The following is a 5,874-nucleotide window of genomic DNA, read 5'->3' on the forward strand; positions in this document are numbered from 1 at the left end:
GTAAAACAATCTGGAATGTAGAACTACAGCATCTAAAACGTCTCATCACCTTTGCCAGTCAGATATCCTCACCAAGGAGGAAGACAGGGGTGCTTGGCTCTTTTCTTACTTTTTTTAATTAGTCATTCTAATTATTTATTACGTTTCCAAAGTCTATCAAGAGAAACCATCCTGTTTTCCAGCAGCCTTTATGCTCCAGCTAGCATTGGAAACACAGAGAACGTGCCTTCCTGAAGCACTGTTTGTGTTTGTATGGGTTGTTTTATTGCAAGCACGTGGTGCTTCTTGCCTGCAAAATTTTATGGAGCAATCGCTTCCTGTGTCTCAGTGACATTTAAACACAGGGATGCTGGAGCCCCACCCTGCACGCCTCGCTGCTTGAGCTGCGTCCCCCCCTGTGGCTCAGGTGAAGTGGGCAGCTGGCAGTGGGAACTGCATGCTTCAGTCAAGTTTAATTTTGTGCTGGAGATGTCTTGATTGCCTTCAAACGGCACTGCAAAAGAACATGCTTTGTGGGACTTCAATGCGTTGAGTCACTTTTGTATTGCTCAATTCGCTCAATGCAAAGGCTTTTTCCTTGCAGATGCAATACAGGCTGCAAAAATATCTCAGTAGGAAGCAATAACTGAATATAAATCTCGCATTTGCAGTTTCATCTTGAACATGCAACCCTATTAGTTTTCATCGGATAACCTGGGGACAGCGCAGGCCAAACAGAACCACCTGAAGACAGCACAGGCTGAGTAGAATAACCCGTGGCAGCTGAAGCTGCCCTGGAAGACAGAAACCCGCTCTCCTGTGACCTCCCCTGCATGTGCCTTTCTCCCAGCGCTTGCAGCTCGCCTCCCTCCCCCGCGCTCACGGGGTCTCCCCTCCAGCGCCCGACAGGGAACGGGCCTGGGCTGCGGCCGGCTCGGCCAGAGCCCCAGCTCTCTGTACGGTGTCCCGGACCGCGCCAGGGACACCTCCCACGGGGCCAGGCTGCCCAAAGCCTCCTTCAACACATCGCGCTCCGCCGAGCCTTCCCCCCGGTTTTCTAGACTCCCTAGAGCCCTTTTGTTCGGGAGCGGCGTGAGGCGCTGCCCTCAGGACCGGCGACGCCGAGGGAACCCCGCCCGGCTCCCCGCCCCGGGGATCGATTGGTCGCGCCTCCGCGCGCGAGGGGAGCCGCGAGCGCCGGAAACGGCCCCCGGGGGGGCGGGAACCGCGGAGCCTCGGGGCGGCGCGGGGGGGCGAGACCTTCGGCATCGCGAAATCGCGTTCCAGAGCGACCCATCCGCCCTTCTTTTAAACGCCTCCAGGGATGGGGACTCAGCCCCCTCCCGGGCAGCCTCCGCCAGTGCCCCACAGCGCTTTCGGTGAAGAATTTTTCCCTAATGTCCAGTCGGAACCTCCCCTGGCGGAGCTTGAGGCCGTTCCCTCTGATCGCCTGTCACTTGGGAGAAGAGACCAGCACCCATCTCTCTACAACCTCCTTTGAGGCAGCTGCAGTGATAAGGTCTCCCCTCAGCCTCCTTTCCTCGAGACTAAACAACCCCAGCTCTCTCAGCCGTTCCTTTGTAAGACTTGTTCTTCAGTCCCTTCACCAGCTTCGTTGCTCTTCTCTGGACACGCTCCAGCCTCTCAATGTCTTCTTGGGGTGAGGGGCCCAAACCTAACACAGGATTCAAGGAGCGGTCTCACCAGTGCCGAATACAGGGGCAGAATCACTTCTCTGGTCCTGCTGGTCACACCGTTTCTGATACAAGCCAAGATGCCATTGGCCTTCTTGGCCACCTGGGCACATTGCTGGCTTATGTTCAGTTGCTGTCAACCAAGATCCTCTGGTCCTTCTCTGCCAGTCAGCTTTCCAGCTGCTTTTCCCCAAGCCTGCAGTGCAGCATGAGGTTGTTGTGTCCCAAGTGCAGGACTCCACATCTGGCCTTGTTAAACCTCATGCCATTGGACTCTGCCCAGCGGTCCAGCCTGTTCAGATCCCTTTGCAGAGCCTCCCTGCCCTCCAGCAGGTCCACACTTCCTCCCAGCTTGGTGTCATCAGGAAGAGCAGGGCATTGCTTGTCAGGAGCCAGTGAAGCTTCTAACCTGGCACCCCTGGAGAGAGTAAGGGTAAGCTCCCACATGAACATCGCTCTCATGGGCCTCATGTGAAGCGGCGCCAGCCCAAACACCCACTGGCACAGGTAGGACTGGCACAGGTCACTCTGCAGCAACCCACGCCATGGCACTGGGCTCAGCCATCCGAAGCTGTGGTGCTCTGCTGTCATAGAGTTATATTATGGTTTGGATTGGAAGGGACTTTAAAGATCATCCAGTTCCAACCCCCAGCCATGACACCTCCCACTAGACCAGGCTGCCCAAGGCCCCATCCAACCTGGTCTTGAACCCTCATCATGAAGAATTTCTTCCTAATGACTAATCTAATTCTTCCCCCCTCCAATTCAAAGCCATTCCCCCTCATCCTATCACTCCATGCCCTTGTAAAAGTCCCTCCTACTTTCTTGTAGGCCCCCCTTGAGGTGCTAGAAGGTCGCTATAAGGTCTCCCTGAAGCCTTCTCTTCTCCAGGGACACCTTTCACTAGATGAGGTTCCTCAAAGCCTCATCCAGCCTGGGCATGAATACATCCAGGGATGGGTCATCCATGACTTCTGTGGGAAAAGAAAAAAAAAAAGAGAACAGACCCCCCAATCATTTTGCTGACCTGATGTAAGAAAGTTGGGGAGATGTGATATTTGTATTTCCTTTGCCTTTCTGAAGGTCAAGAAATGCTGCTTTAATGTTAAAGCACAGAAAATACAGAAAGCCGCCTGTCCAAGGGCTTTGTTTGCTTTGATTCTGTGAGGCACCTTGAGCACTGGAAAATGATCACGAAATTCCACTTAAATACAGTTGCTCCTCACAAGCTCAAAGGACAGCATTGTAAAGGAGAAGAAGGCCAAGTAAAAGAAAGAAAGAAAACCAAACATCTCACGTGAGGCATCACAGCATGGGTCTCAAAACGTTTCAGCATCAACCTGAGGGCTGCAAGAAACATTTATGCCAATTTATGCAAACAACAAGGGAAACAGCTCCAGCAACAGTGGTGATTTTCCCAGGATAAGGCTCCTCCTCTCAGCACGCTCTCTGGGTGTGCTAATCCCTCATTTTCCCTAAACACCTGGAATTTGACTATAACATTTGCGGTAGCAAAAGTCTGTATTCATGGTTTCTCCTGACCTTTTAACACAATTTTACTCATTCGCAGCCTTCAAAGTGTGGTTGTTCAGACAGTGCTCTTGCAACCCAAATCTCACAAGCTGACGTTAACTAATTCACAAAGAAGCTTGACTCAGAGTTCTAAAAGTAAAGCGTAAAACATGGTTATCCCTACATCAGGCTCCCCAGCGAGGAAAACAGGACACCAGGATCAGTTCCATGCCCTGGCTTCCAGCACTGCACAGCCTCAGGAAAGCTGCATCCTTTGGTGACTCAGCTCCTTTTTTTAAAAATCAGGGTTAGGTGCAGCAGATTCTTTGGAAAATGGCTCGTACACCGAGCGGTAATATGTGAGGAAAACAGGAACAAAGGAGGGGTGTTCAATATGGATCCTGTAGCCTCTAGGATGAGCATGGGCATCAAAGGCCTCTTCCTATGGACCCCACAGCCACCAGCCTGAGCACAAGGTCGGGCACATGATGTGTCTGAAAGGCTGTGGCTCTCCTCTGGCTGGGGATCTTCTCTTGTCCAGATCCATCCCAAATTCACACAATCATTAAGGTTGGAAAAGACGTCTAGGATCATCGCGTCCAACCATCAATGCAACACCACCATGCCTACTAAATCATGCCCGAAGATCCACATCTACACATTTTTTGAACCCCTCCAGGAAAGGAGACTTCATCGCTTCCCTAGGCAGCCTGTGCCAATGCTTCACTACTCTTTCAGTAACAAATTTTTTCCTAATATCCAATCTAAACCTCTCCCTTGTGCAACCTGAGGCCATTCCCTCTTGTACTGTCCCTCGTTTCTTGAGAGAAGAGACCAGCCCACCTCTCCACAACCTCCTTTCAGGTAGTTGTAGACATGATAAGGTCTGCCTTCAGCCTCCTTCTCTCCAGACTAAACAACCCAGTTCCCTCAACTGTTCCTCATAAGGCTTGTGCTCCAGACCCTTCACAGCTTTGTTGCCCTCCTCTGGACACACTCCAGCAGCTCAGCATCGTTCCTGTACTGAGGCGCCCAAAACTGAACACAGTATTTGAAGGTGCAGCCTCACCACTGCAGAGTACAGGGGCACAATCACTTCCCTGGTCCTGCTGGCCACACCATTTCTGACACAAGCCCGGATGCTGCTGGCCTTCTTGGCCACCTGAGCACAGTGCTGGACACTCACTGACAGAGGCAGGACACCCTGTGGACACAGGCTACCAAAACCTGTCAGGCAGCCCGAGATGCCTCCCTCCACACAGGCCTGGCAGGGAGGAACAGGGAAAAGGGACAAGCACCCTCCCTGGGCTGCCCTGAAGTCCGTGTGAGTAGGACAGAGACCCCTTCTCCATCTCTTGGGACTGGGTGGTGCAATTGCCGGCACCCTCCCAGGTGAATCTTAGAATTGTTGGGTTGGAAATGACCTTTGAGATCATCAAGTCCAACCGTACCTGTCCACTACTAAACCACGTCCCTGAGCACCTCGTCTGCCCATCTTTTAAATCCCTCCAGGGATGAGGACTCAATCCCCTCCTGGGCAGCCTCTGCCAGTGCCCAACAGCCCTTTCGGTGAAGAAATTTTCCCTGATATGTAATCTGCACCCCCCAGGTCGCGGCCTCCTCTGCCGCAATCCCCTTGCTCTTCTCCACATTGTTCTGAGCATGGGGCCCCTCACCTGTGGTCTGGATCCATGGAATCATAGAATTGCTTGGTTGGAAAAGATCTTTAAGATCATCAAGTCTAACTGTACCTGTTCTTTGCTAAACTATATCCCTGAGCACCTCATCTGCCTGTCTTTTAAATGCCTCCAGGAATGGCGACTCAACCCCCGCCCAGTCAGCCTCCACCATGCCCAACAGCCGTTTCAGTGAAGAAATCTTTCCTCATGTCCAATCTGAACCACACTCACTCACTCACTAGGTTGGAAAATACCTCCAGGATCATCGAGTCCAACCATTCCTACCAAGCACTAAACTATGCCCCTCAGCACCTCATCTATCTGTGTTTTAAACACCACCAGGGATGGTGACTCAACCACCTCCCTGGGCAGCCTGTTCCAGTGCCCAATGACCTTTTCTGTGAAATGTTTTTCCTAATGTCCAGCCTAAACCTCCCCTGGCGGAGCTTGAGGCCATTCCCTCTCGTCCTGTCCCCTGGCACATGGGAGAAGAGGCCAGCATCCTCCTCTCCACAACCTCCTTTCTTCCACAACCTCCTTTCAGGTAGTTGTAGAGAGCAATGAGGTCTCCCCTCAGCCTCCTCTTCTCCAGGCTAAACACCCCCAGCTCTCTCAGCCGCTCCTCATAAGGCCTGTTCTCCAGCCCCTCCACCAGCTTCGTTGCTCTTCTCTGGACTCGCTCCAGAGCCTCAACATCCTTCTTGTGGTGAGGGGGCGCAGCTCGAGGCCGCTCCCACTCGTCGCAAAGGTGGGACCCAGCCGCCCCAGGCCCGGCCAGGGACACCCCTGCCGCCATTTCCCCGCTCCCCCCACCCCCTCCACGCTTCTCCCGCGGGGCCGGGGAGGAGCCGACACCGCGGCGCTATCAGCGCGGCGCAGGCCGGGACGGGGCCGCCGCGGGTCCCCGCTTGCCGGCCCGTGGGCGGCGGCGCGGAGCCGCCTCCTCCTCCTCCTCCTCCTCCTCCTCCGCCTCCTCCCGCAGCATCGCCGGCGGCTCCCCCGGCGGGCGC

At 53.8% G+C, this 5,874-nt stretch overlaps 1 protein-coding gene across 1 annotated transcript in view; it reads right to left on the reverse strand.

Annotated features, from left to right (window-relative positions):
- The window catches only part of GALNT2 (polypeptide N-acetylgalactosaminyltransferase 2), a 246,957-nt gene that overhangs the window by 240,943 nt on the left and 140 nt on the right, over positions 1 to 5,874 (reverse strand). The window lies entirely within an intron of this gene.

This window comes from Phaenicophaeus curvirostris, chromosome 2 (assembly GCF_032191515.1).
Source record: "Phaenicophaeus curvirostris isolate KB17595 chromosome 2, BPBGC_Pcur_1.0, whole genome shotgun sequence".
Lineage (NCBI taxonomy): Eukaryota > Metazoa > Chordata > Aves > Cuculiformes > Cuculidae > Phaenicophaeus > Phaenicophaeus curvirostris.